At 45.1% G+C, this 23,992-nt stretch overlaps 1 long non-coding RNA gene across 3 annotated transcripts in view; it reads right to left on the bottom strand.

Annotated features, from left to right (window-relative positions):
* Positions 1 to 1,828: 1,828 nt before the first annotated feature.
* Positions 1,829 to 23,992, bottom strand: part of LOC132207720 (uncharacterized) — a 55,513-nt gene continuing 33,349 nt past the window's right edge. For 2 of the 3 annotated variants that reach the window (XR_009443747.1, XR_009443745.1), the window contains exons 5-7: positions 23,316 to 23,473; positions 4,419 to 4,525; positions 1,829 to 3,997 (exon numbers count right to left, since the gene is read on the bottom strand). This is a non-coding gene — a long non-coding RNA (uncharacterized LOC132207720). The remainder of the gene's footprint in view (positions 3,998 to 4,418; positions 4,526 to 23,315; positions 23,474 to 23,992) is intronic. The other variant, XR_009443746.1, reaches the window with a different exon arrangement.

The raw sequence follows: 23,992 nt of genomic DNA, 5'->3' as shown, positions 1-23,992 counted from the left end.
TTACTAATCAAGTTCACTTTGATTGTGACATTAATTTCTCTCCGTATTTGTTCTTGATAAAGCAACCACATTGATATTGTCTCTAATTCAGATAAGTGGGCAAGGTAAGGGCACTGTGACAGTCAGCCAGTGTTACTCAGAACAGCGGAGGAGGGAGTGAGAGGCCTGTGACATTCAGTCAGTGATTCTGAGAGGAGGGGTTTAAGGCCGGGAGATAGTCAGAGTTACCAAGAGGAGCAGTTGAGGGCCCTGTGACGGGCCGTGTTACTGAGAGGAGTGGGTGAGGGCCCTGCGACAGGCAGTCTTACTCAGAGGAACGGCTAAGGTCCCTGTGACGGGCAGTGTTACTGAGAGGAGCGGGTGACGGCCCTGTGATGGGCAGTGTTACTGAGAGGAGTGGGTGAGGGCCCTGTGACAGTCTGTCAGTGTTACTGAGGGCAACGGGTGAGCACCCTGTGACTGGCAGTGTTACTGAAAGGAGGGGGTGAGGGCACGGTGGCGGAGTGTGTTAAAGAGAGGAGGGGGTGAGGGCCCTGTGACAGTCAGTCAGTGTAACGGAGAGGAGCAGGTGAGGGCCCTGTGGCAGACAGTATTACTGAGAGGAGTGGGTGAGGGCCCTGTGACGGACAGTGTTACTGAGGAAGGGGGTGAGCGCCCTGTGACAGTCAGTCAGTGTTACTGCGAGCAGCGGGTGAGGGGTCTGTGACAGGTAGTGTTAATGAGAGGAGGGGGGGGTGAGGGCCCTGTACTGTCAGTCAATGTTACTGAGAGGAGAGGGTGAGGGCCCTGTGACAGGCAGTCAATGTTACGAAGAGGAGTGGGTGAGGGCTCTGTGACAGGCAGTATTTCTGAGATGCACGGGTGAGGGCCCTGTGACAGGCAGTGTTACTGAGAGGAGTGGGTGAGGGCTCTGTGACAGTTGTGTTACTTAGAGGAGTGGGTGAGGGCGCTGTGACGGGCAGTGTTACTGAGAGGAGTGGGTGAGGGCCCAGTGACAGTCAGGGGATGTTACTGAGAGGAGTGGGTGAGCGCCCTTTCCAATCAGTCAGTGTTACTGAGACGAGTGGGTGAGGGCCCTGTGACAGTCAGTGTTACTGAGAGGAGCGGGTAGGGGCACTGTAACAGGTAGTGTGACTGAGTGGAGCGGGTGAGAGCCCTGTGACAGTCAGTGTTACTGAGAGGAGCAGGTAAGGTCCCTGTGACGGGCAGTGTTACTGAGAGGAGCAGGTAAGGTCCCTGTGACGGGCAGTGTTATTGAAAGGAGCGGGTGAGGGCCCTGTGACAGGCAGTGTTACTGAGAGGAGCGGGTTAGGTCCCTGTGACAGGCAGTGTTACTGAAAGGAGCGGGTAAGGTCCCTGTGATGGGCAGTGTTACTGAAAGGATCGCGTGAGGGTTCTGTGACAGGCAGTGTTACTGAGAGGAGCGCGTGAGGGTTCTGTGACAGGCAGTGTTACTGAGAGGAGCACGTGAGGGCCCTGTAACTGGCAGTGTGACTGAGCGGAGCGGTGAGCGCTCTGTGACAGTCTGAGGGCACTGTGACGGAGTGTGTTACTGAGAGGAGGGGGTGAGGGCCCTGTGACAGTCAGTCAGTGCATAACTGAGAGGGGCAGGTGAGGGCCCTGTGGCAAGCAGTATTACTGAGAGGAGTGGGTGATGTCCTGTGACGGGCAGTGTTACTGAGAGGGGGGGGGGGCGAGGGCCCTGTGACGGGCAGTATTACTGAGAGGAGGGGGTAATGTCCCTGTGACGGGCAGTGTTACTGAGAGGGGGGGGGGGGGGGGCGAGGGCCCTGTGACGGGCAGTGTTACTGAGAGGGGGGGGGGGGCGAGGGCCCTGTGACGGGCAGTATTACTTAGAGGAGGGGGTGAGGGCCCTGTGACGGGCAGACAGTGTTACTGAGAGCAGAGGGTTGGCCCAGTGACAGTCAGAGAATGTTATTGAGAGGAGTGGGTGAGATAAGGCTCTCCCTGAAAAGCAGGCATACCAGCAGAGACCTGAGAGTGAACACCGGTTTTTGTCCCCTACAATTAAGCAGGAGAATGAGTAAATTAAAAGCAAAGATCCGTGTTCTGTTGAGTTAAGGTATGCCTGGAATTAAGATCTGACCCATGATTGGTGCATCCTACGCTACATGTCAAATGCTGAGTGCTCCTGCTGGTCTGCATGACCATGTGTACAGCAGGTGCCTCTTATTGGAGCAATTTGAGCAACAAGTTGGAGCATTAGAGAGCATTGATGAGTCTGACAGGTTTAGTGATAAAAACCACAAGAACTGCGGATGCTGTAAATGACGAGCAAAAACAAAGTTGCTGGAAAAGCTCAGCAGGTGTGGCAACATATGTTGGAGGAAAAAACAGAGTTTACATTTCCAGTCCAGTGACCCTTCCTCAGAACTGATGGTGGCTGGGAAAACATCAGTTTCTATGCCGAAAATAGGGAGGAGGGTGGGGGAGGGAGTAAACAATAGGATAGAGCCCAAAGAGAGAGAAAGACAGGTGGACAGATAAAGGAGTTGCTAACGATCAGGCTGGGAAGTCGTCAATGGGGACTGTTAGTCACTAACAACAGGGAGTGTGTGGTGGCAGGCTGCGTGGTAACAAAGCCTGGTGTGTGGGGTGGGGGCGCTGGGATATGGGAGAGTTTAGGCCCTAAAATTGCAGAACTCAATGTTAAGTCTGGAGGGCTGTCAGGTCCCCAAGTAGAAAATGAGGTGTTGTTCTGTCTGCTTGTGCTGGGCTTCACTGGAACACTGTAGCAAGCCGGAGACAGAGATGTTGGCCAGGTTGGTTGATAGTATATGTTTCAGGGTGTTGTTTTGTGATTGAATGCAAGTTTTATGAGGAGAAACTGGTAGGCTAATTGCGTTTTCCATGCAGCAGAGGAGGCTGAGGGGAAATCTGATCGACGTATACAAAATTATGAGAGGCATAGATTGATTGTGAGAACCAGTAGACGAGTTTAAGTCAGGGGGCATAGATTTCAGGTAAACTGTCAGCTATTTAGAGGGGATCTGAGGCAAGTGTTTTCACCAAAAGTGATACAAACATGTAATATGCTGCCTGACAAAGTGGAGAAGGCAGATACGCTTGCAATATTAAAGAAGCAACAGATGAGCATTTAAAGGGCCAGGGTATGGTAGGTAATGACTCAGTGCAAGTAAATGGGATCAGTAGTTTGATGTTTGTTAGTTGGCATTGATGTTGATCAAGTGAGCCTGTTTCTATACTGCATGACTTTATGAAGCAGGGGAGGAGATATCAAAAGGTCCTGGCAAAGATTTTTCAAGTCATTTCTGGCCACAGCTAAGGTGCCAGAGGACCGCTCATACTTTTATATAAAAGAAGAAAGGACAGATCCAGAAGTTACAAGCCAGTCTAACCTTGGTGGTAGGGAAGTTATCAGAAAGAATTTTAAGGGACAAAATGTCGCTGCACTTGGAGAAACATGGAATGTTCGGGGATAGTCAGCATGGCTTTGTTGAGGTAATGCCATGGTTTGCAAATTTTATCTAATTTTTATTGAGGAGATATCAGAAGTGTTGAAGAGGGAAATTCATCTGATGTGGTCTATATGTTTTTGATAAGGTCAGTGATAGCAGACTGGTCAACAAAACAAGAGCTCATGGGATCTAAGACTCAGTGGAGTGTTGGATCCAACTTTGCCTGAAAGGCCAGAAGCAGAGGGCATGAACTCTTGCTTTTGGACATCAAGGTCCCTTTGTTTCTCAGTGCTCTCTAGGGATCTACTAGTCATTGTGAACATCTTTCACTTACCAGAGCTCCCAAAATGCATCACTACACATTTGCACTCTATCAATTGAGATTACCAGATCAAATTGTTATCCATTCAGATGCCACAAAGCTGTCAGATCAGAAAGTAACTGGATTCATGAATGATTCTCCATTTCCCCAAAGTCAGTTGATCTTCCCTGTCTCAGGCAAAGGCAGCATTTTGGTATGGCTGATATACATCTAGTGGCACGCAGAAAAGTGTCCTCTGAAAATGAGACACATCAATACATCACCAAAATATGGTAGGACAGTAAACACACGCTTTTTGCTTTTGAATATGGTAATTAAGAACACATTGCAGAACGTAAAGTCATGTAACGTTTTGTGAAAATGAAAAAAAACATATTTCAAGATGCTGATCTATAAATTTTCTAATAATTTGAAGTTACCACGATCACTAGGTGAGTGGAAACATTTTCAATTGTTCCCACAACAAACAATTCTAAGTAACTGTCACAGAATCTTCTGTCATGCGCTGTAACATGTTTCTTTAAATAACATACGAGTCCCTGCATTATTTCTCACTCTCCAGCTTAGCATTACTTTATTTCTAAAATCTTACTCCTCTATAAAGCCAAGTGTTCTGCAGAAAAGTGGTTGTTCCTGCAATAGATTAAGTGGCTGACCTGTTTAAACATGAAGGTGTCAGCGCGGCTCCTCTGGCCCTTCTATGGGCTGAATCCAAAGCAGTTATGATTGTCTCCTCCTTATCCATTAGTTCATGTCTGAGTGCCTGCATGTGAAATTCCATTAAGAAATTATCACCATTTGAAAGCAACACTGTACATTTCCATTTAGTAAATCCAATCAATCAGCACTGTCAAAAAAAAACACTGATAATTGCATTAGGTTCCAATGAAGTAGTCAATCACTTAAGTTTCTAATATTGAAAGTACATTTAATGCAGAAAGACTAATTACCACCGCAACCTTAAGCAACAGTCAAGCAATGCTGACACAACATGTTAATGCCCATTAGAAGGCCTCTATTTATCAGATATCAGAAGTATTGAAGAGGGAAATTCATCTGATGTGGTCTATATGTTTTTCATATTATGTTCTTCATATTAAATGTGCTAATCTGTGGATGGGGACAAAGGATGAAGATGGGCATATTTACAGAAAAACACCGTGACTGACAAATCACATCACTGGTTGGAAATGAGAATTGAGAGGAAGATACAAAGATGCTTCAAGAGGATTTGGAGTGACTAAGAGAGAGGGCAAAAAAAATTGTTTGATTCACTTTTTTTTTTGAGCAGCTCATGCTGGGTTCATCCTCACCTTCACCAGCTCTCACCTGTGGCTCCAAATAGTTACTAGCATCTGACAGAAGCCGCATAATTGTAAAAAAAATTTCAATAGTAAGGTCAAATGCAGGGAAGGTAAACACTGCATCTCTTACAATTGGTGACTTTATGATTGGTCTATTCTAGCAGGCAAAGGCTGATTCTCCAATACTGGACAGATGAGACCAATCTCAAGGCCAATGGTCACGAGCACAGAACCATGTTGTGGAACATCTGGTTTCCGGGACAATTCACTCTAGATCTCCCAAACATACTGAAGAACTTGCAGCTTCTAATGTTGCTGTTCCAGTTTCAGAAAAACAGAGCTTGATTTTTGTTTTTTCATGAGATAAGAACCCTAACAAACAAAAAAAAATTCTGAAGAGACACAGTTTGTTTCTTGTGATTCAGGCCAGGATTTGTTCACACAACAATGATGGGAAAGTTAGAGGAAAAGTTTCCATATAATGGAATAGGGAATGCTTTTACTGCAAGTGACTATTCAAGCAAAATCTAGTGCTTCACTTAAAAGGGAACTGGGTGAAATATTTACAAGAAAAGAAAATTAAAACAAAGGAAACAAGTAGGGAATTTGGATGAAAAGTCCCCCTTCCTCCATTAGGAGGGTAGCACCAGCACATGCAAGACTAAACTAATCATCCTCAGGGCAAATTTTGTTTTAAATCAATTAGAGAAGGAATATAAATGTGGTTCCATTGTTTATAAAGGGTACGAAGGAAATGCCAAACAATTAAAAGCCTGCTTGTCTTACGTTAGTGGTGGGAAAATTTTAAAATCGATCTGAGAGATCAAATAAACTAACTGAGAAAGGCATGGACTAGTCATGGATAGTCAGCACGGCTTTGTCAAGGTAAGGTCATTACTTACAAATTTAGTTGAATTCTTTAAGAAAGTGGCAAGGAGGATCGATGAGGGTTGCGCAATGAATTTGTCGACATGGATTTTAGCAAAGCAATTGATAACGTCCCACCTGAGAAGTGCAAAAAAGTGAAAGCTCATGGGTCATGGGATACGGAGTAATGTGTTGACTAATCGGCTTAGTGGCAGGAAACAAGGGTAATTGTTCATGGCTGTGCTTATGAACAGAAAGCAATTTCCATTGGTGTTTCACAGGGCTTGATTTTGGGGCCCCTTTAATTTATTTTATAGATGAACGATTAAGACTTGAACATGGGGGGCACAATTGGTAAATTGGCAGACAACTGAAAAATTGGATGCAAGGTGGATAGGACAGAGGATAGCTCCAAGTTCCAAAATGATATTAGATGGGTTGGCGGAGAAGGCAGGAAAGCAACAGATGGAGCACAACTCTGACAAGTGTGATGCATTGCTTTTCATGAGGACATAAAGGGAATACACAATAAATAGGAACATACTGAGAGGGGTAGATGAAGTGGGGGATCTAAGCATGGAAGTGAACAGGTTCCTAAAGGTAGCACTACAGGTCAGTCATGTTCTGATGAAGGCACAGGGAATGCTTTGCCTCATTGGGAAAAGTGTAGATTACCAAAGTAAGGACATCATGATAAAACTGTACAGGATACTGATGATGCCACAACTGGAGTAGTGTGTGCAGTTGTGTTCATCACAATCCAGGAAGTATATAATAACTCTGGAGACAGTGCAGAAAAGATTTACTCAAATATTGCCAAAGCTGGAGAATTGTAAATATGAGGCTGTTTTCCTTGGAACAGAAAAGTCTGAGGGATGACATGATTGAGGTATACAAAACAGTGAAGGGCAGAGATAGGGTAGAGTTAGTGTAGACAGGAGGAAGCTGCTTCCCTTGGCAGAGAATTCAAAAATCAGCAGTTACAGAGTCAAGCTAAGTGGCAGAAGGGTTAGAGGGGATGTGGGAAAATCCGTTTTATGCAGAGGGTGATGGGTGTCAGGAATTTGCTGCCTGAATTGGTGTTGGACTAAGAGATTCTAAACTCTTTTAAGAAGTACCTGGATCTGCACTTTAAGTGCTGCAGGTCCATGTACGTTTGTAACAATTTGGGATTAAAAAAGGCATCAGATGTCTATGGGTCAGTATGGACAAAGATGGCTGAATGGCTCCCTTCTGGTTTATATCATTTGTATGGCTCTATGTTGGTCCTGCGCAAGGCCAGCATACATTGGTCACACATTATCACTGTTGCAAAGGCACTGAACTAACTTCATGGACCGCAAGTGTTCATCTGGGATAGATACCCTGCACAAGGCTGATAGATAGGGATGGCCAGGATTCTGGCCCAGCATTTGATCTGATTTATTTGATTTATTGCAGTCACACGTACCCAATACAGGTGAACTACCCTTGTTTTTCTAGTGGGAACTGCTGTCAGATGAGTTATTGCAGTGCATTTTGTAGATGGTACACAATGCCCCCATTGTCTATCAGCAGTAGACAAACATCAATGTTGAGGTGATGGAAATGGTGCCAATCAAGCATGGATGGCATCAAGCTTCTTGAGTGTTACTGGAGCTGTGGCATCCAGGCAATCATATTCCATCACACTCCCAACTTTGCCTTGTCAGAGATGGACAAGCTTTGGGGAGAAACAAGAGGAGATACTAACCACATGATTCCCAGACGTGCTCTTGTCGCCACAGTATTTATATGGCTTATCTCATGCAGGTTCAAGTCAGTAGTAACGCCCATGAAGTTGATAACAGAATTTCAGTGTTGAAACTCAACAAAGGAAGATGGTGAGATTCTCTCTTGTTAGAGATGATCATTGCCTGGCACCTCTGTGGTGCAAACATTATTTGGCACTCATCAGTTCAAGCCCGAGTATTATCGACATCTTGCTGTTGATGCTAAACACTGTGCAATTATTAGTAAACATCCCCAAGATTCATCCTTGAGTTGACCATTTTGCCATCCTTCCACTGTGTCCTTCCACTGTGAAACAGTGAATAAATATAACTTAGATACATAAATGGAACTGTCCTGTTCAAAGGTCAAATCCAAAACTTCCAAAATATACAGCTTCTGTCTCACTGAGCTGAACCAGACACTTCATTCTTCCTCCTTGTAACCATGCAGCCAATGCACAGGAAGGGTCATGTGCTGGCTGATTGGTGACCTCAGTGCAATTGTTTCACTTATTTAATTTTGATCAGCAAACAAGCAAGCATACAAGCATCCAAAGTTGGTGTATCATGTGATTTTATGAAGGGAAGGTCGTGCCTCAGAAACCTTATTGAGTTCTTTGAGAAGGTGACCAAACAGGTAGATGAGAGTAAACCGTTTGATGTGGTGTATATGGATTTCGGCAAGGTTCGATAAGGTTCCCCACAATAGGCTATTGTACAAAATGTGGAGGAAGGGAATTGTGGGAGATATAGCAGTTTGGATCGGAAATTGGCTTGCTGAAAGAAGACAGAAGGTGGTAGTTGATGGGAAATGTTCATCCTGGAGACCAGTTACTAGTGGTGTACCGCAAGGGTCGGTGTTGGGTCCACTGCTGTTTGTCATTTTTATAAATGACCTGGATGAGGGCGTAGAAGGATGGGTTAATAAATTTGCAGATGACACTATGGTCGGTGGAGTTGTGGATAGTGAAGAAGGATGCTGTAGGTTGCAGAGAGACATAGATAAGCTGCAGAGCTGGGCTGAGAGGTGGCAAATGGAGTTTAATGCAGACAAGTGTGAGGTGATGCACTTTGGTAGGAGTAACCGGAAGGCAAAGTACAGGGCTAATGGTAAGATTCTTAGTAGTGTAGATGATCAGAGAGATCTTGGTGTCCATGTACACAGATCCTTGAAAGTTGCCACCCAGGTTGACAGGGCTGTTAAGAAGGCATACAGTGTTTTAGCTTTTATTAATAGAGGGATCGAGTTCCGGAACCAAGAGGTTATGGTGGAGCTGTAAAAAACTCTGGTGTGGCCGCACTTGGAGTATTGTGTACATTTCTGGTCACCGCATTATAAGAAGGATGTGGAAGCTTTGGAAAGGGTGCAGAGGAGATTTACGAGGAGGTTGCGTGGTATGGAGGGAAGGTCTTACGAGGAAAGGCTGAGGGACTTGAGGCTGTTTTCATTAGAGAGAAGAAGGTTGAGAGGTGACTTAATTGAAACATATCAAATAATCAGAGGGTTAGATAGGGTGGATAGGGAGAGCCTTTTTCCTAGGATGGTGACAGCGAGCTCGAGGGGGCACAGCTTTAAATTGAGGGGTGAAAGATATAGGACAGATGTCAGAGGTAGTTTCTTTACTCAGAGAGTAGTAAGGGAATGGAACGCTTTGCCTGCAACGGTGGTAGATTCGCCAACTTTAGGAGCATTTAAGTCGTCATTGGACAAGCATATGGACGCACATGGAATAGTGTAGGTTAGATGGGCTTAAGATCGGTATGACAGGTCGGCACAACATCAAGGTCCGAAGGGCCTGTACTATGCTGTAATGTTCTATAAAAACTCTGTATTGCAAGAAAAGACAAACAAAACATTGTATCGTATTATCCTACATGACAAGGCAAAGGGATCCTTTTATCAAATGGAAAGAAAGAATAGATATAATGTTGCAAAGATTAATCACAAGCCAGAGGATCGAGAAATTCTTAAAAGGCAGAAAACAACCAAAAAAAGAAGGGGATTAGGTAAACTTTGAGGATGGACTTGCAAATAATATCAGGACAGGCAACTGGAACTTTGTTAAATATATAGAAAGGAGGACAGGCCAAAGTTAATACAAGCCCCTAAGAGAATGAGGTTGGAGAAATAATATTGGGGAACCAGGAAATGGCTGAAGAGTTAAATAAATTCTTTGCATGAGTCCTCAAGGCCTACTGGTATTATCATTAACCTATTAATCCAGAAACCCAGAAAATGTTCTGGGGACCTGGGTTCGATGGTGGAAGTTTAATTTTAAAAAGAAGTCTGGACTTAAGAATCTACCGATCACCATGAATCCATTGTCACTAATGTCCTTCAAGGGAGGAAATCTGCCAACCTCACCTGGTCTGGCCCACATATGACTCCAGACCACAGCAATGAGCTTGACTCTCAACTGCCCTCTACAATGGCCTCGCAAGCCACTCAGTTGGACCAACCACTACTTAGACTCAAAGAAATGAAACTGGATAAATCACACAGCATTGACCTAGGCACCAGAAAAGACAATGGCAGAAACTGCCCTGTCGACCATGCAAAGTCCTCCTCACTAACATCTTGGGGTTAGTGCCAAAATTGGGAGAACTGTCTCACAGATTAGTTAATCAACAGTCTGACACAGTCATAATATCTTTCACACAATGTCCCAGACTCCACCATCACCATCCCTGGATACGTCCTCTCTCACCGGCAGGACAGACCCAGCAGAGGTGGTGGCACAGTGGTGTACAGTCAGGACAGTGTTGCTCTAGGAGGCCTCAGCATTGACTCTGGACCCCATGAAGCCTCATGGCTTCAAGTTAAACATGGCCAAGGAAAGCTCTTGCCGATTACCACGTACCGTCCTCCCTCAGCTGCTGAATCAGTACTCTGCAATGTTGAACAACACTTAGAGGAAGCACTGAGGATGGCAAGGGCACAAAATGTATTCTGGGTGGGGGATTTCAATATCCACTGCTAAGAGTAGCTCAGCACCAGTGCTACTGATCGAGCTGGTCAGATCCTAAAGGACACAGCTGCCAGACTGGGTTTGCGGCACGTGGTGAGGGAGCCAACAAGAGGGAAAAACATACTTGACCTCATCCTTACTAATCTGCCAGCTGCAGTTGCATCTGTCCATGTCAGTATCAGTAAGAGTGACCATCGCACAGTCCTTGTGGAACAACGTCCCGCCATCACATTGAGAACAACCTCCATCATGTGTGTGGCACTATCACTGCAGTAAATGGGACAGACTTCACATAGATCTAGCAACTCAAGGCTGGGCATCCATGAGGTGCTGTGGGCCATCAACAGCAGCAGAATTGAACTCTAGCACAATCTACAACCTTCGTGGCTCACTATGTCCCTCACTCAACCGTTACCATCAATCCTGGTTTAATGGAGAGTGCAGGAGGGCATGCCAGGAGCAGCACCAGGCTTACCTGAAGATGAGCAATCAACTTGGTGAAGCCACCAAACAGGACTACTTGCATGCCAAATAGCGAAAGCAGCAAGTGACAGGCAGAGCTAATCAATCTCACCATGGATCTGATCTAAGTTCTGCAGCCCTGCCACATCCAGTCATGAATGGCAATGGACAATTAAACAACTCACTGGAGGAGGAGGAGGCACCACAAATGTCCCCATCCTCAACGATGGAAGAACCAAGCACATCAGTGCAAAACATAAGGCTGAAGCATTTGCAGAAATCTTTAGCCACAAGCGCTGAATGGGTGATCAAACTCGGCCTCCTCCAGTGATCCCCACTATTGCAGATACCAGTCTTCTGTCAATTCAATTCACTCCATGTGATATCAAGAAATAGAACATAGAACATAGAACAGTACAGCACAGAACAGGCCCTTCAGCCCACAATGTTGTGCCGACCATTGATCCTCATGGATGCACCCTCAAATTTCTGTGACCATATGCATGTCCAGCAGTCTCTTAAATGACCCCAATGACCTTGCTTCCACAACTGCTGCTGGCAACGCATTCCATGCTCTCACAACTCTCTGCGTAAAGAACCTGCCTCTGACATCCCCTCTATACTTTCCACCAACCAGCTTAAAACTATGACCCCTCGTGCTAGCCATTTCTGCCCTGGGAAATAGTCTCTGGCTATCGACTCTATCTATGCCTCTCATTATCTTGTATACCTCAATTAGGTCCCCTCTCCTCCTCCTTTTCTCCAATGAAAAGAGACCAAGCTCAGTCAACCTCTCTTCATAAGATAAGCCCTCCAGTCCAGGCAGCATCCTGGTAAACCTCCTCTGAACCCTCTCCAAAGCATCCACATCTTTCCTATAATAGGGCGCCCAGAACTGGACGCAGTATTCCAAGTGCGGTCTAACCAAAGTTTTATAGAGCTGCAACAAGATCTCACGACTCTTAAACTCAATCCCCCTGTTAATGAAAGCCAAAACACCATATGCTTTCTTAACAACCCTGTCCACTTGGGTGGCCATTTTAAGGGATCTATGTATCTGCACACCAAGATCCCTCTGTTCCTCCAAGCTGCCAAGAATCCTATCCTTAATCCTGTACTCAGCTTTCAAATTCGACCTTCCAAAATGCATCACCTCGCATTTATCCAGGTTGAACTCCATCTGCCACCTCTCAGCCCATCTCTGCATCCTGTCAATGTCCCGCTGCAGCCTACAACAGCCCTCTACACTGTCAACGACACCTCCGACCTTTGTGTCGTCTGCAAACTTGCTGACCCATCCTTCAATTCCCTCGTCCAAGTCATTAATAAAAATTACAAACAGTAGAGGCCCAAGGACAGAGCCCTGTGGAACCCCACTCACCACTGACTTCCAGGCAGAATATTTTCCTTCTACTACCACTCGCTGTCTTCTGTTGGCCAGCCAATTCTGTATCCAAGCAGCTAAGTTCCCCTGTATCCCATTCCTCCTGACCTTCTGAATGAGCCTTCCATGGGGAACCTTATCAAATGCCTTACTGAAGTCCATATACACAACATCCACAGCTCGACCCTCATCAACCTTACTAGTCACATCCTCAAAAAACTCGATAAGGTTTGTAAGGCATGACCTACCCCTCACAAAGCCGTGTTGACTGTTAGGGACACTGGATACTGCAAAGGCTATGGGTCCTGGCAACATTCCAGCAACAGTACTGAAGATTTGTGCTCCAGAACTTGCTGCTGCCCGAGCCAAGCTGTTCTAGTTTGTTTCAACACTGGTATCTACCTGACAATGTAGAAAATTGCCCAAGTATGTCCTGTACAGAAAAAGCAGGACAAAACCAGGCCAGCCAATTCCTGCTCCATTAGTCTACTCTCAATCATCAGTAAAGTGATGGAAGGTGTGATCAACAGTGCTATCAGGCAGCACCTGCTCAGAAATAACCTACTCAGTTACGCCCAGTTTGGGTTCTGCCGTGGCCACTCAGCTCCTGACCCCATCACAGCCTTGGTTCAAACGTGGACAAAAGAGCTGAATTCCAGAGCTGAAGTGAGAGCGACAACCCTTCACATCAAGGCTGCATCTGACCGAGTGTGGCATCAAGGTGCCCTAGCAAAATGGGAATCAATGGGTTTCACAGGCAAGCTCACCGGTGGTTGGAGTTATACCTGACACATGGGAAGGTGGTTGTGGTTGCTGGCAGTCAATCATTTCAGCTCCAGAAGATCTCTGCAGGAGTTCCTCAGGGTAGTGTCCTCGGCCCAACCATCTTCGGCTACTTCATCAATGACCTTCCCGCCATCATAAGGTCAGAAGTGGGGATGTTCGCTGATGTTTGCACAATGTTCAGCACCATTTGACTTCTCAGACACTGAAGCAGTCCAAGTTCACGTGCAACAAGATCCGGACAATATCCAGGCTTGGGCTGACAAGTGCCAAGTGACATTTGCGCCACACAAATGCCAGGCTCTGACCATCTCTTGACATTCAAGAGTGTTACCATCAATGAATCCCTCACTGTCAGCTGGGCGTTACCATTGACCAGAAACTCAACTGGTCATCACATTAAGATAGTGGCCACATGAGGAGGCCAGATGCTGGGAATATCACATCAAATAACTCACCCCCTGACTCCTCAAAGCCTGTCCGCCATCTAAAAGGCACAAGTCAGGAGTGCGATGGAACACTCCCCACTTGCCTGGATGAGTGCAGCTCCATCAACACTCAAGAAGCTTGACACCATCCAGGACAAAGCAGCCAGTACAACATCTACAAGTATCCACTCCCTCCATCTGCAATGCTCAGTAGCAGCGGTGGGTACTAACTACAAGATGCACTGCAAAAATTCACCAATGCTCCTCAGACAGCACCTTCTAAACCCAAGACCACTTCCATCCAGAAGGACAAGGGCAGCAGACATATGGGAACACCACCGCCTCCAAGTCCCTCACCATCTTGACTTGGAAATACATTGCCATTCCTTCCCCTCAAAATCCCGGAATTCCCTCCCTAATAGCGCTGTGGGTCAACCCACAGCAGGAAGAATGCAGTGGTTCAAGAAGGCAGCTCACCATCACCTTCTCAAGAGGCAACTCAGGATGGGCAAGAAATACTGGCCAGGCAGTGACACACATGTCCCACAAATGAATACAGTCACAGTAAAAGACACTGACAGTGTTCCAAAATTCCTGCATAATCAAAGGGCAAATGATAGGACAGGATATAAAACAGCAACTATCCCTAAAGAAAAGATATGAGGGAAACTAACTGGGTTAAAGACCATTAGGTCCCCTGGGCCCGAAGTGCTGCATCCTAGGATATTAAAAGTAATAGCTATAGTGATAGTTGATGCACTGATCACAATCTCTCCAGTATCCTTGGCTTTTCAAAAAGTCCCAGTGCCCCACAGGGCAGTATGGTGGCTCAGTGAGTAGCATGCTGTTTCACAGTGGCAGGGACCTGGATTCAATCCCATCCACAGGTGATTTTCTGTGAGGAATCTGCACCTTATCCCCGTGTCTGTGTGGGTTTCTTCGAGCTGCTCCGGTCTCTTCCCACAATCCAAACATGCACAGATTAGGTGGATTAGCCATGGGAAATGCAAGGTTGCAGGGGCTGGGCAGCTGGTTGAATCTGGGTGCCATGCTCTTCCGAGAGTCAGTTTGGACACAATGGGCCAAGTGGCCTGCTCTCATGCTGCAGGGATGCTATGACTAGTACCTTTATTTTAGAAAGGAAAGGAGACAAAAAAGATAACTACTGGCCAGTTAGCTTAATGTCTGTTATTGGAAAATGCAAGAGCCTATCAGAAAAGATGTAATTGCAGAGCACTTAAAATACATAATACAATCACAGTCACTACGGCTTGATAAACAGGAAATTGTGCATGACAGATTTATAAGAATTCCATGAGGAGATTACAAGTAGTACAAATAAAAGGGTGTGACATTCAAAAAGGTATTTGTAAAAATAATCACACTTCAAGCAGATAAGACTTTTAATAAGACCACATAGTTTTGGGGAAATATATTAACATGGATAGGGGATTGACCAAATAATAGAGAACAGACATTTGGTACAAGGGGAGTCATTTCCAGGTTGGCAAGCTGTAAAAAGTGAACTGCCATACGGATCAATGCCACGGCCATTCTTGTTGCGAATAAATATTAATGACATAGTGATGAAAGTGAATGTACTATTACCGAGCTTACAGAAAACACAAAAATAGGTATGGAAGACAAGTGATGAGACTGCCAGACTGCCTGCAGAGGGATGTACAAAAGTTAAGATGCTCAGACTGGAGTATTTTTAACAGTATGGGAATGAAACGCTATAGGGAAACGGCAGGAAAGTGGTATCGAGGAATATCAGTATTTTATGATCTCATTGAGTGGCAGACTCAATGGACTGAATAGCCTTCTGCTCATTCATCATATTTCAAGAGTAAAACCTAGAGTCAATGAAATTCTAATTGAATTAAATATGGAAAATCAGCAAGGACATGTTACATTGCTTAACCCAAAGTCAAAGTACAAAAGCAGATTCCACAAAAGCACAGATAGCACATTCTTTGAGATGCCTCTTACTTCCAGACCAAAACGTTGCAACAAAAACTCACTAATGTAGAACCAAGAATACAAATATTCATGCAGCTACTTTCATGATGTGAAATGTCAATGTGATCTGTCACCCGCCAGTGACACAATAAGCAATGCTGCAGTAAGGTCAAAACAGACAATTAGGATGATTATTATTGATCAGTTTGGGTATTCAGAGACAGTGAGGGGGTTCTCAGACAATGTTGAACCTCAAAGCACTTACAATCTGGGATTATGGTTTCCCTCCAGCACTACATTACAAAAGAAGAAGAAATGCTGAGAAATCAAAGGTCGAAAAACATGGCATACGTTTTAGGCAACACAGGAAGAAACCAGAGTGTGTCCAAATTCTGTGACAGAATATAATTTTCATACAACGCTTTCCTTAACATTTGGAAATGAGAAAGTATCTTTCATCAATGTTGTGTATATGGCTGCATTATTTTCTCTCAAACTGTGTTCTGTCATTGCTGTGAACAAAACAAAAAGTGTTCTGGAGAGATAGCAGGAACTGCACATGCTGGAGAATCGGAGTTAACGAGGTGTACAACTGGATGAACACAGCAGGCCAAGCAGCATCAGAGGAGTAGGAAAGCTGACGTTTCGGGCCTAGACCCTTCTTCAGAAACATCAGCTTTCCTACTCCTCTGATGCTGCTTGTCCTGCTGTGTCCATCCAGCTCTCCACCTTGTGGTCTCAGAAACAGTGTTACAGTGATTAGTATGAGTCCTAGCTCTGACCAACTTTTTGTGCGAAAGGTTGAATATTCATCATTCTAGTTCTTGTACTCATTTTGCAGGACCTAAATGCCACAGCACAGTGGCTGAGTGGTTAGCACCACTGCCTTACAGTGACAGGGCCCCAGGATCGATTCCAGTTGTGAACAACTGTCTGTGTGGAGTTTGCGCATTCTCCCCATGACTGTTTGAGTTTCCTCCAGTTACTCCCATTTCTTCCCACACTCTAAAAGATATTGCTGCTACGGGATTGTACGACATAATAAATGTGTTAGTGAGAATGGGGGGAAAAGAGTCCCTTAAGACACAAGGGTAGCCTTGGAGAAAGTCTCAAGGGCAACAAGGTGGTGCAGTGGTTGGCACTACTGCCTCACAGTACCAGGGACCTGGGCTCAATTCCACCCTTGGGTGACTCTTCGTTTACACATTCTCCCCATGTCTGTGAGGGTTTTCGCTAGGTGCTCCAGTTTCCTACCACAGTCCAAAGATGTGCAAATTAGGTGGATTGACCACACTAAATTGTCCATAGCTACCAGGTTTGTTAGCCTTGCAGGGGTAGGTGTGGACCTGTTGGGCTGAATGTTTCTACACTGTAGGGATTCAGTGAACCCTCTTTCTACCGATGTCGTTGGCAGCAATGTGCACAATGAGCTATGTAGGAATCCTGCTCATTGACTGCAGCTCCACCTTCAACACTATTATCCCCTCCAGACTGATCTCAAAACTCTATGACCTAGGTTTCTGCTCTGCCCTCTGCTACTGGATCCTTAACTTTCTGACCCAAAACCACAGTGAAGATAGGTAACTGCCCCTCCTCCACAATAACACTAGTGCCCTCTAAGGATGTTTCCTCAGCCCCCTACTGCACTCCTTGTGCACCCATGACTGTGTTGCCAAATTCCAAATTAACGCCATCTGCAAGTTAACTGACGACACCACTGCAGTGGGATGGATATCTAACAATGAATCAAAATACAGAAGGGAGGCAAAGGGTTTGGTGACGTGGTGCAGAGAACAACCTCTCTCTCGATGTCGGCAAAACTAAAGAACTGATCACTGATTTCAAAAGACAGGAGGAGAACACGCCCTGATGTATATCAATGGAACTGAGGTTGAGAGGGTGGAGCGTGTCAAGTTCCCCGGTATGACGATAATCAACAACCCGTCCTGGACTTTCCACGAAAATACGTTGGTCAAGGCGGCACAACAATGCCTCTCCTTCCTCAGGCGGCTCAGGAAATTTGGCCTGACCAATTTCTACAGATGCACCATTAAAAGCACATTGTCCAAGTGTATAATGGCCTGGTATGGCAACTATTCTGCCCAGGACTGTGAGAAACTACAGAAGCGGGTGTGCACAGCCCAGATCATCACGGAAGCCAACCTCTCATCCAAGGACTCCATTTACATGGCTCACTGCTGCGGAAAGGTAGCCAGCATCACCAAAGACCCATCGCACCTACGTAATGATCTCCTACATCCTCTTCCATCAGGCACCAGGTACAGAAGCCTGAACACATGCACACCAACAGTTTTAGGAACAGCTTCTTCCCAGTTGTTATCAGACTGATAAATAGACTCTCTAGCCTGAAATAACGCTGATCTTGCTAACATTGATCTCACTGAGCGCATGCTCTGTTCAATGTAACCTGCATGCCTCTGTCATTTTCATCTGTATATCCTTCGCTTACTATGATCTGCCTGTACCACTCATAAATAAAGATGTTCACTCTACTTTGGTACACGTGACAATAAATCAATCAATTAGTCAACAACCTTAATACAAGTTTGAGGAACAAGACTTCATCATCTGTCTTGTCACTTTCTAGCCTTCTGGTCCAATATTAAGTTCAACCAATTTAGATCAGAACCTACGCTTCCATCTTGCTCCTGTATCCCTTTTTGCATTCAGATGCCTATGTAGCTATTCACACCTCTTCTGGACACAACCTTTGATTTTTTTTAAAAAAAATTACCATTGTGTTACCAAGCTTTTGCAAAAAATAATGTTTCGTAACATAATTTCTTCTACCCTCCACCTCATCACAAGCATTCCCTTGAGAATTTTTGGGAGTTTTCCGACCTCCTGTCTACCAGCCGGAAATACCTTACATTTGTGTCTTTCATTTCAGAGAGACTTTTATTACCAAAGCAGTTTTGTCTTACACCCAATGGAACAAACGCAAGAACATGATATTTCAAACAATTGGAATAATTTATACGAGAAGAAAAACATGTCGTGTGGTTGACAAGTCCACTCTTGTGGACTGAATGAGGGTGTACCGCAGGATAATCACCTAATCAATGTATCATTTCCCCTTTGCAGAGAAAACACTGGAAAAATTGAATATACCTGTATGTTTGAACAGATGAAGTACGGGTAAATCGCTGTTTCACTTTACAAGTGTATTTGGGACCTTGCTTGGTGACTGAGGAGTGGACTACAGAGGGAATGGTCACTTTGGAATGCTGAAAGGGGACACTGGTGAAGATGCTGGAAGATAATCTGCTGAACGCAGAGGTTGATGGAGGGACAAGCTGAGAATAAGGAGAATTTATGATTCTGGGATAGGTGGAATGGATGAGGGCCGAATTTTGTGAAATGGATCAAAGTGAAAGTTCTGCGAACCATGTTGGGGTCCTTGGTTGTGGAAAAGAGAAAGCATCTCACACGTGCCGGTGCGGTGTGCTCTGCTCATTACAAACAAGCAGTTTTCAGTCGGCCAATCATTATCATACATGACCTATATGTCTGGCATAATACTGGCTGCAAATTTCATAGACAATGTTGGTCAATGCAATGAGGATTATTTTTGGACTGACAACAGCATCCTGCTAGGGGAAAATACCATTCACATAACCACTATACAGCAGCAGCATGAATTACTTGCTTAAGCTCAAACTTTTGAGAAGCTTTGGTTTTCCATGGCAATTTGAGGTAGACCAGGCACTTTTCAGTTCTAAAATTTGAACCATTTGACAATGCACAGTATACACATCAGTCATCTACTTGTGATATCCATTATAGAACATAGAACATAGAACAATACAGCACAGAACAGGCCCTTCGGCCCTCGACGTTGCGCCGACCTGTGAACTAATCTAAGCCCCTCCCCTGACACAATCCCATCATTATCCATATGCTTATCCAAGGACTGTTGAAATGCCCCTAATGTGGCTGAGTTAACTACTTTGGCATGCGGGGCATTCCACGCCCATAGCACTCTCTGAGTAAAGAACCTGCCTCTGACATCTGTCTTAAATCTATCACCCCTCAATTTGTAGCTATGCCCCCTTGTACAAGCTGAAATCATCATCCTCTGAAAAAGACTCTCACTGTCCACAATATCTAATTTTCTGATCATCTTATATGTCTCTATTAAATCCCCCCTTAGCCTCCTTTTCTCCAATGAGAACAGACCCAAGTCTCTCAGCCTTCCTTCGTAGGGCCTGTGCTCCAGACCAGGCTGCATCCTGGTAAATCTCCTCTGCACCTTTTCCAATGCTTCAACATCCTTCCTGTCATGGGGCGACCAGAACTGCACGCAATATTCCAAATGAGGCTGCACTAGCATTTTGTACAGTTGGAGCATGACATCATGGCTCCGGAAGTCAATCCCGAGAAATCCCGTGACTGTACAAAACGCTAGTCGAGTAGCCTGTATCTCAGTATTCTCCTCGACAACATTGTCGTTTTCCAGAGTGAATACTGTCAAAAAATATTCAATTAGTGCTTCCCCTATCTCCTCTGACTCCACACACAACTTCCCACTACTGTCCTTGATTGGCCCTCATCTTACTCTCGTCATTCTTTTATCTTTTATCTTATTTATCTTCATGATGTACTTGATGAACAATACCACACATCCCCACATCACTTTAAACCTTTGGAACCTTAACAAGTTGTAGATATCTCCAATTAGCTCACTTCTTCGCTTGAAGCAGAGCAAGGACTAAGTCCTGCACGGTGAAAATGTTAGAAACAACAATGAGCACTGTCCTGCCGGACCTTACCTAACTTCGTTACTGACCAAACTACCAGCACCCAGTTCAAAGTTGCACAATTGCTCAAGCTTTGCATTTCAGAGAGTGACTATTGTAAACATGGAAGCTAGGAGCAGGGAGGAGGCCAAATGGCTCTTTGAGCCTGCTCCACCATTCTTCATGATCATGACTGATCATCCAACTCAACAGCCTAATCCTGCTTTCTCTCCATAACACTTGATCCCATTCACCCCAAGTGTTATATCTAGCCATATCTTGAATACGTTCAATGTTTTGACATGAACTGCTTGCTTTGGTAATGATTTCCACGGACTCACCATTCTTTGGGTGAAGAAATACCTCCGAAATCGTCTATCCTGAATCCTCACACTGTGACCCCTGGTTCTGGACACACCCACCACTGGGAACTGCATCTATCCTGTCCAGTCCTGTTCGAATTTTATAAGTCACCTCATTCATTTGAATTCCAGCGAGAACAATCCTAACCGAGTCAATCTCTGAGCATACATTAGACCTGCCATTCCGGGAAACAGGCTGATAAACATGCGCTGCACTGATAAACTATGAGAGCAACAGCATCCTTCCGCAGAAAAGGAGCACAAAACTGCACACACTATTTTAGGTGCGGCTTCACCAAGGTGCTGCGTAACTGCAACACCACATTCCGGCTTCTGTACTCGAAACCTCTCGGAACGAAGGCCAACAGACCATTTCAGAGACGGGAGGAACTGCCAATGCTGGAGAATCTGAGATAACAAGGTGTGGAGCCGGATGAACACAGCTGGCCAAGCGGTATCAGAGGAGCAGGAAAGATGACGTTTCGGGTTTGGGCCCTTTTTCAGAAATGGGGGAGGGGAACGGGATTCTGAAATAAATAAAGAGAGAAGGGGAGGTGGATAGAAGATGGATAGAGGAGAAGGTAGGTGGAGACAGATCAAAGAGGCGGTGCTGGAGCCAGTAAAGGTGAGTGTTGTTGGGGAGTTATGATGGAGGTTCATCAGTCAAGGGAAGACAGACAGGTCAAGGAGGAGGGGATGATGCTGGTAGGTAGGAGGTGGGGTGGAGATTAGGGTGAGAGTTCGGGTTAGGGTTACACCCTAACCCCACCCCACCTCCTACCTACCAGCGTCAGCCCTGCCTCCTTGACCTGTCTGTCTTCCCTTGACTGGTCAACCCCCTTCCTAACATTTGTCTTTACCAGTCTCTTTCTCTTCACGTATCTATAGAAACTCTGTGTCAGTCTTTATGTTCCCTGTATGCTTACTTTACTGCATTTACCCCTTCTTAATCAATCCCTTGGTCCTTCTTTGCTAAATTCTACTATGCTGCCAATCCTCAAATGTTGTTTCCATGGATCAGATACTATCGCTAATTGCCTTTGTTAAGTCATGGATTGGTCCTCTTACCCATTTTGCTTTCATGCCAGACAGGAATAAACAGTTGTTGTAGTCCGCCCACGTGCTCCTTAAATGTTTGCCATTGCCTATCCACTGTCATCCCTTTAAGCAACTCTTTGTGATCTATCAAGGCTAATTTCATGCCTCATATCTTCAGCTTTCATTATTAAGATGCAGCACCCTGGTCTCCAAATCAACTCTCACACTCTCCATCTTGATTGAAAAAATTCTATCATGTTGCGGCCACTCATCTCGAAGAAATCTTGCACAGCTAGATTGGCAATGATTCCCTTCTCATTACACAGCACCCAGTCTTAGATGCACTGCTTTCCAGTTGGTTCCTCAACATATTGCTCAAGAAAACCATCCCGTATCCATTCCAGGTCCGTTCTAGTTCTGTTATAAACTGGTAGAGCTCTGAACAATAAATTAGAAGGTTATGGCTTCAAGCTGTAATTTATATTTAAGCATAATTTTTAGGGTAATACTTCAATGAAGTACTGAGGAATTTGGATTGTCGGAGATGCCAGCATTCAGAAGAGGCATTAACTTGAGGCTCCATCTGCTGTTAAGAGCTCAGATCAACTGAAGTCGTGACACACTTTGCCTGGGTAATAAATTCTAGTGACAAACCAGTCCATATCAATAGTGCAAGATAACAAAGTGTGGAGCTGGATGAACACAGCAGGCCAAGCAGCATCTCAGGAGCACAAAAGCTGACGTTTCGGGCCTAGACCCTTCATCAGAGAGGGGCATGGGGAGAGGGAACTGGAATAAATAAGGAGAGAGGGGGAGGTGGACCGAAGATGGATAAAAAAGAAGATAGGTAGACAGGAGTGTACAGGTGGGGAGGTAGGGAGGGGATAGGTCAGTCCAGGGAAGACAAACAGGTCAAGGAGGTGGGATGAGGTTAGTAGGTAGGAAAAGGAGGTGCAGCTTGAGACGGGAGGAAGGGATGGGTGGGAGGAAGAACAAGTTAGGGAAGCAGAAACAGGCTGGGCTGGTTTTGAGATGCAGTGGGGGGAGGGGAAGAACTGGGCTGGTTTTGGGATGCAGTGGGGGAAGGGGAGATTTTGAAGCTTGTGAAGTCCACATTGATACCATTGGGCTGCAGGGTTTCCAAGCGGAATATGAGTTGCTGTTCCAGCAACCTTCGGGTGGCATCATTGTGGCACTGCAGGAGGCCCATGATGGACATGTCGTCTGAGGAATGAGAGGGGTAGTTGAAATGGTTCGCGACTGGGAGGTGCAGTTGTTTGTTGCGAACCAAGCGGAGGTGTTCTGCAAAGTGGTTCCCAAGCCTCTGCTTGGTTTCCCCAATGTAGCGGAGGCCACACCGGGTGCAATGGATACGATATACCACATTGGCAGATGTGCAGGTGAACAAAACGAAAATGAGCTCAAAATTCATACTGGCAAGTAGACCCGCTTGACATTATGAATTGGTGCAGAGCACACTTACATGTTGGGAGCAACTGCGGACACTTGGTTCAATGGTGCTGCCTCCAAATGAAGCTACCTCACCCAGCTGCCGAGGGATCTGGACTGCATCGTGAAGCAAAAGGCTCAGGCTTCGTTGGTCACATAAATCTGTGGGTTCAGCTACTTGTTTGAAGATATCTGCAAAAGTTATCCAGAAGAAAAATACTGACATTCCTAAACTTAAGGGAGGTAGTTGAGAGTTCAATACATCCAATACATCTTCCTCAATTGCCTTGCTTTGTAAATCATCTTAAAACATTATTTTATGATCTTGATTGGCTATTTGCAAACAACTGTGGAAACAAAAACTTCTGTTTGTTTACAACAATGGACAATGTATGTTGTATGATTCTCCAAGGAAGTCAATTTGTCAATTTCTTTCTTGATTGTAAATCTCAAACCTCTCTAATATCTCCTCGTTCATTTCACAGAGGTAATCTTTGTGTGGACCTGGAAAACATGGGCACTGTCCTCAATGAATATTTTGTGTCAATCTTTACAATGGAAAAGGACACTGCAAGTAAGATATCAGGGCAGAGGACCTCGGAGCATCAGAGGTTAAGAGACAGGGAGATGCAGCTGGTTGAGCAACTTTAAAAGTGGATACATCTACAGGGCGAACTGAAACGTATACCAGCTAGCGGGGGAAGTGAGGGA

The sequence above is a fragment of the Stegostoma tigrinum genome, unplaced genomic scaffold (assembly GCF_030684315.1).
Source record: "Stegostoma tigrinum isolate sSteTig4 unplaced genomic scaffold, sSteTig4.hap1 scaffold_133, whole genome shotgun sequence".
NCBI lineage: Eukaryota > Metazoa > Chordata > Chondrichthyes > Orectolobiformes > Stegostomatidae > Stegostoma > Stegostoma tigrinum.
The sequence above is the reverse complement of the archived record's forward strand: the minus strand, read 5'-3'. Positions and strand labels throughout refer to the sequence as shown.